This window comes from Leiobunum rupestre, chromosome 10 (genome assembly GCF_980474605.1).
Source record: "Leiobunum rupestre chromosome 10, qqLeiRupe1.1.hap1, whole genome shotgun sequence".
Classification (NCBI taxonomy): domain Eukaryota; kingdom Metazoa; phylum Arthropoda; class Arachnida; order Opiliones; family Sclerosomatidae; genus Leiobunum; species Leiobunum rupestre.
The window spans coordinates 8,485,338-8,498,748 of record NC_143393.1 but is presented as its reverse complement, the minus strand read 5'-3'; positions in this window follow the sequence as shown (position 1 = coordinate 8,498,748).

The following is a 13,411-nucleotide window of genomic DNA, read 5'->3' as shown; positions in this document are numbered from 1 at the left end:
ATTTAGGTGAAACCAAATTGGTTTCATATGAAAACACTGTTTAGAACAGCGAAGACTAAACGAAGTATTCAATTTCTAGTCAAATTTAAAGATAATTCATAAATAATACAAAATCTAGTTGCAAATTGAGTTTGTGCAATAAAATAATTAGCGATTTGACCTGTATGTAATTGTAATTTTGTTATTTCTGGCTATTTCGTTCTCAATTAATCGTTAGGACTTGAACGCTTTTGTATACTTTTTGAATAATGATGATAACAAAATGCGCATGTGAAACTAACGGGCGTTTGTACGAATCTCGCTTCCGCAAATATCTTTTATTAAATTTTTTCATTTAATTTTACTTTCAGTCTGAATATTTTATCTGGTTTTTATATCAAATAATTTATATTACTGAAATTCCTCGAATTCATTATCTTGTCATTTTAATTCATTTTGGGCTCCCAACGCCATCTCGTTACAAAACAATTACTAAGAATTTTGGAATTGCTGTATTTGTTATCTCCGCTGTGCCCCGGCGCGGCGGCACCTTTCCCGTCTCGTATTCCCTCTCTCCCTTCTCTGAGAATGGACCGTCTCCGTTTCCCCCTTTACCCCGTTGCCGCTCCCCAAGTAGCCGGTACCGCGAAACGGGAATTTGCTAAGAGCGTCACCAAAAAAATCGAATTTCTTTAAACTAATGATTAAGCACTTAAAAAAACCCAATTAAATCGAAACATATTATTGGCACAGGTTTCCGACGTCAGGAATTCAGTGGTGGTTTTAGATTTCGCCTAGGACAAATAGTTTTAGAGATATAAAAATAACAAGCAATGCATGCTAGAAAAGGATCTCAGTCGAAATTTCGGGGCTTACAATTTCAACATAGGCGATCCGGAACAGATTGCGTTGTAGAAAGGGGGGCTTGTAGAAGGCAGGAGTCGAGGGTAAGAATAGACAGTAAAACCCATTGAGTTGGGAATAAATAGAGGTACAACTAAATCTGGCTGGCGCGGGAGCAATTTCGTTCAATAAGGATAATTAATCAACTTTATCGTTCTACCGTGGCGGCTCTGTCTCTAGTGGTGGAAACTATATTGCAATTGAATTTTTTCGCGAATCTGATGCGAAATTGAAATGTATATTACTGTGTAAAGCTTGGTTTCCACCAACGCGCGTAAGAGCGCGTCATAATGTTAATTTTTTGTAAGAACATTTGCACGTTTCAAAGCTGAGTGTCGCTTTTTGACGCGCGCTGGTGGAAACCAAGCTTAATGTGTTACTCGTAACAAACAAACCTTTGAAGTTGTTTAAAAATAATTTTATTCTGTAAACACGATCCTTTTTAACTCAAGTTACGGTGAGTTAGCTAATAATTATTTATTTTTAGCCATATAACTTTACAAAGTATAGATGACGCTACCACCTAATTATAAAGATGAATTTCGTACAGTCTTATCAGAACAGGTCCCGGAAACCATGGTAACTGAAATCGTAATTGTAATTCTAGCAGTATTATTCCCAATTCAATGGTAAAACCTATCGGTTTACTTTACGACGACCAACTTTGATCTCTCGCGCTACAGCGGCCATCTCATTCGTTGACGTTTCTGTGTTAACCTATAAGCAAAAGATGTGTATGACGTGAACGCCCCTAGCGGATTATTATTTTTAGAATAGCTTTTACATTGAAGCTAATATAAAAACCGAGCGTGGCGCTGAACTCCTACACGTTATAGTACAGTTCAGGCTTGGAAATAAGTGGTGGTCACTGGGTCAAAGACCAGTTTATTAATTGCTCTGACCAGTTTTTTTATTCAAAAGCTAGGGGTTCACTGGTCCAGTGTCCAGTTTATGAATTCAAAATTATCTACCGTATTATTAACCAACTGGTCTACGTGACCACTTAAATAATTCAAGAGTTGGGAGTCACTGGCCAAATAGACCAGTTTAGAAATAAACCTTATTTCCAAGCCTGGTACAGTTTACAGGGGGAAAATCCTTGCTCGCGGAATTTCGACGAATGTGTTGGCCGCTGTAGCGCGAACAGCGCGTGATCAAAGTTGGCCGTGACTTTACAAAAGTGTCTGATTATAGAACCAGATGGCGCCAGCACGATTGGATAAAGTTGAAACTTAAGCCTAATTCTCCTACTCAAATAAAACGTGTCCCGCGAATCCCAGATTTGTTTGGATCTCTATGGGGCGCAAACCGGAAAAAACTAAACAAGATAGTTCTAGATATATTTCAGTTTTCTAGGAATATTTCAAGCGTTCTAGACACATTTCAAGCGTTCTAGACACATTTCAAGCGTTCTAGACCCATTTCAGTTTTCTAGACCCATTTCAGTTTTACAGACCCATTTCAGTTTTATAGACCCATTTCAGTTTTATAGATCCATTTCAGTTTTCTAGACCCATTTCAGTTTTCTAGAGCCATTTCAGTTTTCGAGACACATTTTACGAATCTCTCTAGGTATTTTACGCGACGTTTTCTATGTATTTTAGGGTTAGGGATTCGAAAACTTTCGCCTTCGCCAGTGAGAGAGAGGGAAAACCGCATTCAACCCAGTGCTTCCACTTGCAACAGATCATTTTACCCAGACATAAGCTGACAAATACCCACTTTTACCCATTCCAAATTTCAAAAATACCCTTAAAATTCCCACAAGACTCAAACAATAAAATACCAACTTTTACCCATTTTAAATTTAAAAATACCCTAAAAAATCCCATAAAAACAACGATATAAAATATGTAGTTTAATTATCACAGTTTTTTCTTTAATTTTTACAAAGAAAAAGACACTCATATTAATGGTAGGTATGCAATTCGCTTACTAAGGGACGAAAACAATATTTTTGTCTGCTTCAATCGGCAAAGCTGACAACAGAGAAAGAACCTAAAAAGGTAACGACATAAGCAAAACCAGTTTTCCACTTACGGCCAACTTAGTTACACTTTGTTAAAAAGGGAAATTATATTTCATGGTAGATTATTTTAAAAATTATTTAAATACCCTTAAATTTCCCATGAATTGTTTAAAATATCCTCATTTTACCCATTACCCTCAATCTCGAAAAAAAATCCCTCTCGAGGTCAATTTTACGCGAAAACGGGTAAAATACCCTCAAAGTGGAAGCACTGATTCAACCTTGGAGGAATAAAACAAGTATATAGGAGTTGCGGAGAGCTGCGAAATCTGTTTCGTCAGTGACCGTGAACTCGCGCGAGACGGAGGGGTTCAAACGCGGCTAGCGCCAACTGCATACGGAATTTTGCAACTATTCTCATTTTATAGCATTGTTTTCGCGTCGTCTGGTTGGTTTTATTCCTCCAAACAAATACGAGTCATTTTGGAAAAAGGCGCAAAGAATTTAGAAATGTTTCAAAACAAACCAGACAACGCGAAAACAATGATATAAAATGATAATAGTTGCAAAATTCCGTGTGTAGTTGGCGCTAGTCGCGTTTGAACCCCTCCGTCTCGCGCGAGTTCATGGTCACTGACGAAATCGAATTCGCAACTCTCCGCAACTCCTGTATACTTGTTTTATTCCTCCAAGATTCAACCAACGGTTTCAGCCGCGTATTCAACTGAAGGATCGCGCTTACCAAAAAAACGCGTTGTCGTGGGGACTGATAAATTCATCTCAGATAAAGACTATAGATGGCAGACACGGGCTTACATTTTGGAGGATCGAATGGTACCGTTGCGGTGGTATTTATTATCTAAAGTCTTAAACTTTTAATAGGTGTGACGTAATCCATAAGGTCATAAATGAAAAGAGACTGAAAACGGTTTTAAAATTCACAATTTATTTATTTGAAAAATCCTACGTTTCGGAGGAACTGTTCCTCCTTCTTCAGCTGGATTTTTACAAGTCTATAATGGGCTTCTCTTCACTTCCATAAGGTCATAGATAAGCTGCGAATTAGCTGAAATCTTTGAAGCAACCCGCGGCTTGATTAAGGGTACTTTAATATCGAATAAAGAATGTTGGTTTTTAGTGTTGTTTAAACTTAAAATTAGCTATTTTCGTGGTCGGCATATACCCATTTTACCAATTTCTACTTTCTAAGATATTGTAACCAATTGTTGGTACACGTGTCCTAATTTGAACCAATAGCAGATTAGGGCAGTGATTGTTTAGATTTCTACGGTGGTGACCTCCATTAAACGAAAATAGAGTTACACCAAACCGCGATTTGCTTTAATGAGAGCTAGGCGGTCGGAATACAAAACAAATGGGTCACGTGATACTATTGTAGCCAATAGCAATGCTCGCGTTAATTTAAATGTTATAGATTCTCGTGCTGGCCGTTTTGATACGCATTTGTACTAGTCTTGTAGTCCATATCATTATTTAGTCCGAGGGCACCGACATTGGCCAAAATCCCGTACACATCGCAAAAGGTTGATTTTAAAAATCTTGAAATCAACGTCAAAATCTCAAAATCATCAAATCGTTTTGAATGATTTTGAAAATTCACACTAAAACTCGAAACCACGTTGAAAATTCCGAAATGGCTTTCAAAATCCCGAAATAGCTTTCGAAATAACACTGAAAATCGCTAAATACAACAACGGAAACACGTACGTCTCATTCCGTTGAATCAGGGGTTGAATATATTATCACCCCTTGTAATAAAAGTAGACCAATCTACTTTCTATCCTCTCTAGCTTACGACCTTGAATTTTCGTTCCGTTTCGATCTCGATAGACTGACGGGTTTCGCTCAATTTAAACTTTGCTCATTGGGTTGGGTTGTGGCCACATATTTGTTTTCGTAAAACATACTAAAATAGAAATATCTAAACGTGTTTTACTCGTGTATTTAACAATTGAACCAAGTTGGTTTTGCCTTCTTCGTTTTCACTAGACGCAGGCCTATCATCAGGGCTAATCTCAATCAAAATGGCGAATAATTACCTTATAATATTTTATTACAATCACCAAGGGTTCGTCAGTTGTTACAATACAAACTCAATGTAATATAGCAACTGCTTAAAAATGAACCTCGGTTCGAAAGCTCGCCATTTTTAAAATGGAATTTTAACATTTTAATTCTATTAATTAAATTTTAGTCGTGAAGTATCTTGTCTCCATTATTATACATTTTTAAATTTTAACTTTTAAGTGAATTAAATGTACCTACTCAAAGAAAGGTAACAAACAGTTTTCGACAAAATGACGAATGAGTCGCCACCAGCCCACAGCTAACCCAAAATTAGGTCAAGAAAATAGCTAATTTTAAGTTTAAACAACACTAAAAACCAACATTCTTTATTCGATATTAAAGTACCCTTAATTAAGCCGCGGGTTGCTTCAAAGATTTCAGCTAATTCTCAGACTTATCTATGACCTTATGGATTACGTCACACCTATTAAGGGTTAAAGACTTCAGATAATAAATACCACTGCAACGGTACCAGGCTTGGAAATAAGGTTTATTTCTAAACTGGTCTATTTGGCCAGTGACTCCCAACTCTAAATTATTTAAGTGGTCACGTAGACCAGTTGGTTAATAATACGGTAGATAATTTTGAATTAATAAACTGGACACTGGACCAGTGATCCCCTAGCTTTTGAATAAAAAAACTGGTCAGAGCAATTAATAAACTGGTCTTTGACCCAGTGACCACCGCTTATTTCCAGGCCTGAACGGTACAAGTACCATTCGATCCTCCAAAATGGAAGCCCGTGTCTGCCATCTATAGTCTTTATCTAAGATGAATTTATCAGTCCCCACGACGACGCGTTCTTTTGGTAAGCGCGATCGTTCAGTTGAATACGCGGTTGAAACCGTTGAATGCAGTTTTCCCTCTCTCTCACTGGCGAAGGCGAAAGTTTTCGAATCCCTAACCCTAAAATACATAGAAAACGTCGCGTAAAATACCTGGAGAGATTCGTAAAATATCCAGAGAGAACGTCGCGTAAAATACCTAGAGAGAGCTTCGTAAAATGTGTCTAGAAAACTGAAATGGCTCTAGATAACTGAAATGGGTCTAGAAAACTGAAATGGGTCTAGAAAACTGAAATGGGTCTAGAAAACTGAAATGGGTCTAGAAAACTGAAATGGGTCTAGAAAACTGAAATGGTTCTAGAAAACTGAAATGGGTCTAGAAAACTGAAATGGGTCTAGAAAACTGAAATACGTCTAGAAAACTGAAATGGGTCTAGAAAACAGAAATGTGTCTAGAAAACTGAAATGGGTCTAGAACGCTTGAAATGTGTCTAGAATGCTTGAAATATTCCTATAAAACTGAAATATATCTAGAACTATCTTGTTTAGTTTTTTCCGGTTTGGCGCCCCATATTCTACCTCATTGGCTGTAATAAATCTTTTAAATTAATATTTTAAAAACAATATTTCGTAAATGTTCGCTAAATTTAACTATCGGTGGATAAAATAAACCCGCAAGTAATAATCTTGAATTTTAAAGTTCTGTTCCGTGGTAAATTAATGATATTATTAAAAATATTTATGAAAAAAGACCTGCTACTTCATGGAGTTTAATTTTTTTATATATTTTGATTAAAATATTACCAAACTGTTTATTATATTAATGGTTACTTTAAAACAGATCTAGATGTAGTGCGCGTGGAAATCGGTCGTGTGATAAATATACTCCGTCTTTATATAGTTTTTTCAACACTGTAAAATACCGCGGCAAGTTAATTTTTTGAATATATTTAATCGTTAAAATGTTAGCTACACGCCGATACCACTCTTTGTTCGATACGGTCAATATTTTGTCTAGTATGAGTAAATTTCCATTTTTACCTTATTCGCTAAAAAAGCAAACAAGACGTACTACGGTCAGAATACACACAATTCGGACGTAGTCTAGATTATCTTTGATTCGAACGAGATATCATTGACTCTACTAGCCCTAGCCGCTGAAGAGATATGCGCGACACGGCCAAGGTTAGTAAATTTTAGGCTATAAAAGGTTGCCTCGATACGCTGTGGTGTGTAGAAGTAAAGTCAAATACCTGGGACGTCTAAAGTTCTTTGACCAAAACCGTCTAGTCAAACAGGTATATGACTTTATCAGAAATAATGGTCACGACACCGATTGGACTAAAAGGGTGGCTCAGTTAGATAGGATATATAGTGTTGGAACTAGTAGGGGCACATGCTCAAACTACAGGGAGTGGTTAAGGTGTACTGAGACTGAAATTAAAGATGCAGCGGAGGTATTTTGGAGGGGCCAGGTCAAAGCCAAATCCAGACTAAAAACGTATATGTCTAAAAGCAAACCCCGTGTAGAGAACTGCTATAACAACAGCTATAGCAGTGGCGAGGGGCTAACCACTCTTAGAAAATCTGTACACCGGATTACGCTTAGATTAGCACTGCCAAAGGCAGGGACTTCAAAGATTACGCGTAGTCCCATTAGTACAGTCAAAGGTACGGCTCTGTACACCGATTACGCGGAGTGATCAGCCCCTCGAGCAGTGGGCTCCTTTTCCAAGCCAGGACAGGGTCGCTGCTGACTGGAGAAAGGCAGGCCGAACTCGGCCCATATAGTCCGGTATGCAAACTATGTGGGGCAGACAAGGAAAATATATGGCATGTGTTGATAGAATGTCCCCAGACAGAGGTAGATGAGGATATTCGCATCTGGAGGCTCACAAATAAAGGAAAACCCCTGGAATATCTACTCGGTTTAAAGGAGGACCCTTGGGACCATGGTGTAGTCTCCCATATACTGTGCTCCTGGAACAGACTAAAACTAGCTTGACGAAGGACAAACTTGAGTTGCAATGCTAGTCAGTAACCCCCCTACTCCAGTACAGTGCTATATTTGTGATTTTTTCAAAGTTTATTTACATGTGTTTTTTATTTTGTTGTTTTAATTCTCGTTGAGCTCCGCAAGGAGCCGCTCTGTTCAAAAAGAGTGTAGTTCAACTACGGCAATAAAAACCTTTAAACCTTTAAACCTTTCATTCATTTTTAATTAAATATATACGTTTTCAAACCCATATAGTACCTCACGTGTATCACATCTGATTTCTAAAACACGTGCTAATAAGAATAATATTTGAGTCCTTCGATGCTGTCACGTCTTTGGTAAACTTTCACTAGTCTTTGGTTCGCACCAGCATTTTGATATACGTGGCGCCCTCCCGTGCTGAGACTTTACATTGTTTTAAATTCGCGCGCGAAATGTCCTTGTGAAACCTTTCTTAGTCTATGCTAATACACACAAATCCTTAGGATTGTGTGTAAAAAACAGTTAATAAGCCTAACGCGAAGTTTCAAATCGCGGTTTTAATTTTTGGCACGTGCTCTTTTTAAATCCCTTACCAATGCAATAAATAAAGTTATTGTATCAACATCTTCGCTATGGCCAAAGACAAGGACAGTGAAAGGTCAGCTGACCCCAACGGGGGTCTCGATCAAGAAGATGTTTGAAAAAATATCTGTAAGAGTTAAAATTGATGACGTCATCCAGATGAGCCTCCGTTGATTTTCAATACGATCTCATCTGGGTAACGTCACGATTTTACATAGCAACGCAAAACCCGTAATATTTTGATAAAAAACCATGCGATCGAGGCAACCTTAATCGTTCCCTTTTTTACGAACCTTGAGCTGACCCTGGTTCCAAAAGTTTTCAAACTGCAAACATATTAGGCGAGACCAGGAAACTATATAGGTATACACTTGGAATGTCTAAGGAAGATTTTTACGGTCGTGATGAAGCTCGTAGAAATGGGCGTGTCTGAAAGGGGGGGAAATCACGAGAAAAACTCTCGCGCCTCGCTACCCTAATTCGACGAAAACTCGTCATTAAGCCTAGTCATGGTTATTATATTATTAGCTTAACTGATTATCGCGAAGAACATTATAATTACTTTAAAATATTAAGTACGATAACAAATTGAGGTTTTTAAATCCATTGTTTTATAAGCATATTTTGCGCTGGAAGATCGCCTATTTGTTACCATGACGACGCATTCATTTCGCGTCAAACCTCGAGCCAATGAATTAGAACTGTCGTGTTAAGCCCCGCCTTTTTCTCGACGCGCTTTCGTATCACCGTCCCAATGGAACCTTAGACATTCCAAGTGTATACCTCTATCGTTTCCTGGCGAGACGTTATGGCCAGTAGTATTGACTGGGTTGGTTGTAAAGTTTGTCGCCGTTGGGTATTTTTTGAAAATACGCCTTTGTTGAATACGGTCAAGTTTGAAGAAATAGATGATACGACTCCTTTTACCTGTAACTTTTGTACCATCGAGCATACTCAATTATCTTTGCTACAGAAAGAAATTGGTCTCATTAAATGGGATAACATTTCTCTGCATCGCTCGGAACACTCAGCTATATGACAGACTTGTAGCATTGGAAACCACTCTTCACTAATGATGAAGCCTCCACCACAGTGTTAAACATCCAAACTAAACTCATTGCCTTTGAATAGTCAAATACGGCTAAAATAGACAGTCTTTCGGCCTTAATCTCTGCTGATACGTCAACTGTTAAAATGGATTTGTTCTCTCGCCATACCACGTTAACCGTGTTGATTAACCAACAGGCTCCTTGCAACTACGCATTGCGGACGGCTCTCTCATCTCTCGCCATACCACGTTAACCGTGTTGATTAACCAACAGGCTCCTTGCAACTACGCATTGCGGACGGCTCCCTCATCTCTCCCCTCGGCACGGCCACGCTGGACATTACTCTGGGCAAAACCACCCACCAAATCGAGGCATTGCTTATCGAAAATTTCAACTATGATTGGCTGCTCGGATTAGAATTTTGTGAACAAAATGACGTCGAGCTCAGTTTCCGAACTCGTTGCGTCACAAAATGTTTACACTTCCGGATACACTCTTCGACCACTTCACTATCGTTCGCAATGCACGCGACGTCACCATCCCAGTGCAATCCGAAATGGCTCTCGACGTTTGCGTTCCCGGAACGTCTGGCTCTCTAATGGTCGAACTTTTGCCGGCTACCTTTGAACGCTACGGGCTTATGGTCTGCAAGACGCTCGCTACCTTCAGCAACGGCCGCGCCAGCGTTCGTGTCGCTAACCCTCACCATTGTCCTATTATTCTTCACCGTAATGCGACACTCGCCAGAGCCCACGATGTCCTTGAATTATTCTTGCTTCCTGACACTGACCACACTCAAAGCAATCTCCCACCAAATCTCGATATTGTATCTGAATTGACTGACAGCCAACGCGAACAGCTTATCCGTCTCCTCCGTAAACATTCTTCCGTATTCTCCAAGACCACGCCTTCCAGCAGTTGCGAGAGTGCCTCACCTCGACACCCATCTTCACCACCCTCAATGGGCCCAACCGTTCGAGATACACACGGATGCCTCCGCCTACGGTATCGCCGCGATTCTCAAACAACGAATAAATGGTCAGGAACACGTCATTGCTTACGCCAGCCGTCTGCTCAATTCGGCTGAGCGTAATTACAGCTCAACGGAGAGGGAATGCCTTGCCATCGTCTTCGGGGCTACCAAATTTCGTCCTTATGTCTACGGTCGCTCTCTTTCAGTCGTTACGGACCATCATGGCCTTTGTTGGCATACGTCCGTCAGAAACCCGAACGGCCGTTTGGCCCGCTGGTCGCTGGCTTTACAAGAATTCAGTCCGGTGATCCGGTACAAGAGCAGAAAAAAGCATCTCGATGCCGATGCCCTCTCACGCTCTCCGTACGAACCAGCCCCGGAGCTCCACGAAGTACTGCTCTCTTCTTCCCAGGATTCACTCGATTTCAGCCGGTTCGACATCCCTGCGCTGCAACGGAAAGACCAATATACAGCAGCTATTTTAACGTTTTTGGAATCACGACCAGTCACCGCACCAAAATCACTTGTCCGGGCTGCTCGCTGCTTCGAACTCGTCGACGGTTTGCTCTATCGCAAGACCCGAACCGACGTCGAGATGAAACTGGTTCTCGTGGCCCCTAAGGAAATTCGCACCCCTATCCTTTTTGCGCTCCACGATGGTCTCACTTCCGGGCACTTGGGGCTCCAACGCACTTGGGAACGTGTCCGTCGTCGGTTTTTCTGGCCTAAAATGTTGGCCCACGTGACGCACTACGTTCAGTCGTGTGAATCATGTCAAAAACAGAAGACGTATCCCTTTAAGCCCGCTGGCCTTCTGCAACCGATACCACCGACCACAAAACCGTTTGCTCGCGTCGGCCTGGATAAGTTGGGCCCATTTCCTCAATCCTACGATGGAAACATCCACATTCTCGTATGTATAGATTACTGTACTGGTACCGTCGTCGCCGAAACTATTCCGCGAGGTACCGCGGAAGAAACTGCCAAGTTTTTAACGCACGACATCATCTTGCACTACGGTGCGCCTCGAGAACTCATTACCGATAGGGGCACAGAAAACATCAACAAATTGGTGGAAGAAATCAACAAGCTGTTCACCGTCGACCATCGCTGAACTACGGCATACCATCCTCGGACCAACGGCCAGACGGAGCGCTTCAACAAAACCTTGGCCGACATGATGGCGCAATATGTCTCCGGTAACCACCGTGATTGGGATCGCTTTTTGCCATTTCTCGTGTACGCCTATAACACCTCTGTTCACGCGGTTATCAAGTATTCCCCGTTTTTTCTCCTTCACGGTTACGAAGCTGATCTTCGCCTAGACGCTACTCTCCAATTACCGGCAACCACCTTCAAGAGCCAGTGGGGATTTGAGAATATCCTCTATGCCCAGCGCGCTAGAGACTTGGCTGCTTCCCGCCACTCGATCACCCAACAAAAAGATAAGGAGAGAATCGACCGAACGCGCCGCGAACACGTACCAACCGGGTGATTTAGTGTATTTGAGAGTTCCTCGCCGTATTACGGGACTTTCGGAAATATACTTAATACGTACACCGGTCCATATCAAATTATTCGCCAAACTGCCGTGAATAATTACGAAGTTAAAAATCGGACGGTTTTAAATCGGATGTTGTATCCGTCAAGCGTTTAAAACCATATTTCCCGCTGAAAAATCTCTCGCCTGTGGATGCGCCGACGGCTACCCTAAAAGTTTCCTTTCAAGAACACCCCTCAATCGCGGTATTTGAGCTTGACCATCCTCCAGCTGCCCTATTCGAATCTTCTCGAACGCGCGCCCATTGTTCCGTCTCTCGAAATAAACGTCGCTTACAACACCATCAACCTGGCTCTCGATCACCATCGCCTCCCGCCGGTCAAAAGGGTAACATCGCCATTCCAACAACGAACCTAAGGGAGAATTTTGGCATTTCCCTAACTTCTCGATAATCGATATCTTGCCTGTCTTCACATTCCCCCCAAGGACATCCACGATTTCTCCACGTACGAAGTCATAGCACCACCAACATCGTATATTCCCCATGCCGGAAAATACTGCCTTCATGTATCCCGCCTCATTCGCTACCTTTCTGGACGTGAAGTCGCCAAATATGGCAATGTGTTTTACAACGATGGAAGCCGAACTGTTCCTCTTTCAGTACTTCATCATCCCATGTTATAACAACCAACGTTGGACGCTTATTATCATAGATTTTACCAACACAGCCATCTACCTCCTGGATCCTACAAGCGCACCGGACCAACGGATTCTCAACTTGGTAAAGCAATATCTTCCTGTCGAAGCCGCTTTGCGCGGGATTCTGGATTTCGACGTTGACCTCTTCACGACCCATCTTTTGTCGCCGATTGTTCCCAACCATTTTGCCGACTCCGGAATTTACATTTCTGCCTGGGCCGTCCGCTATCTTCAGGACAACTCGCGGACCGAAGCGCTTCCTATGGACATTCCAACCGTCCGTCGTCAGCTGCTCAAAGAATTCACCATGGGTACTACTTTTCATTACTAACTTTCATATCTTTTTCCCCTCATCGCATCGCCGGGACGGCTCTTTTCCTTCGGGGGAGCTGTCGCATCCGCCGGACGGGCCAGGGAAACTCGCACATCCGCCGTACGCACCAAGGGATGCGCTCACCTAAACCACCCGCTAGGGCTAGGTTCGGACGTTGGCCAAGGGGCCACGCCCTTAGTCCTCGCCCGGGGTATAAAAGGAGCTGCATCTGCCTTTGGGGTGATCCTAAGACTGTAAAAGTCCAGCACTCCAAGGGTTTGGTGACCTGGTAAGTAAGGCTTCCGAAGCTCGCCTCGAGTTGCCAAGTTTTCTTACGGGGAACTTAAAGCTGTAACAGCTCCGCTCCGTAGGAAACTGCTTTTGTAGGGCGAAGTCATCGGACTGTCGCCGTGCCCGTCCACCCGCGTGCCCGCCTAATTTTAGTCGCGAATTTCCGTAAATGATTTGTAAATATTTTTCTGTGCATAATAAAAATCATCTTCATCCCTTCATCTCAAACTTAGACTCGTTTTTTACTAACGCGACACTATCCATGAACGGTTCTCCCCCGTTGTCTTTCCCTATCTATGA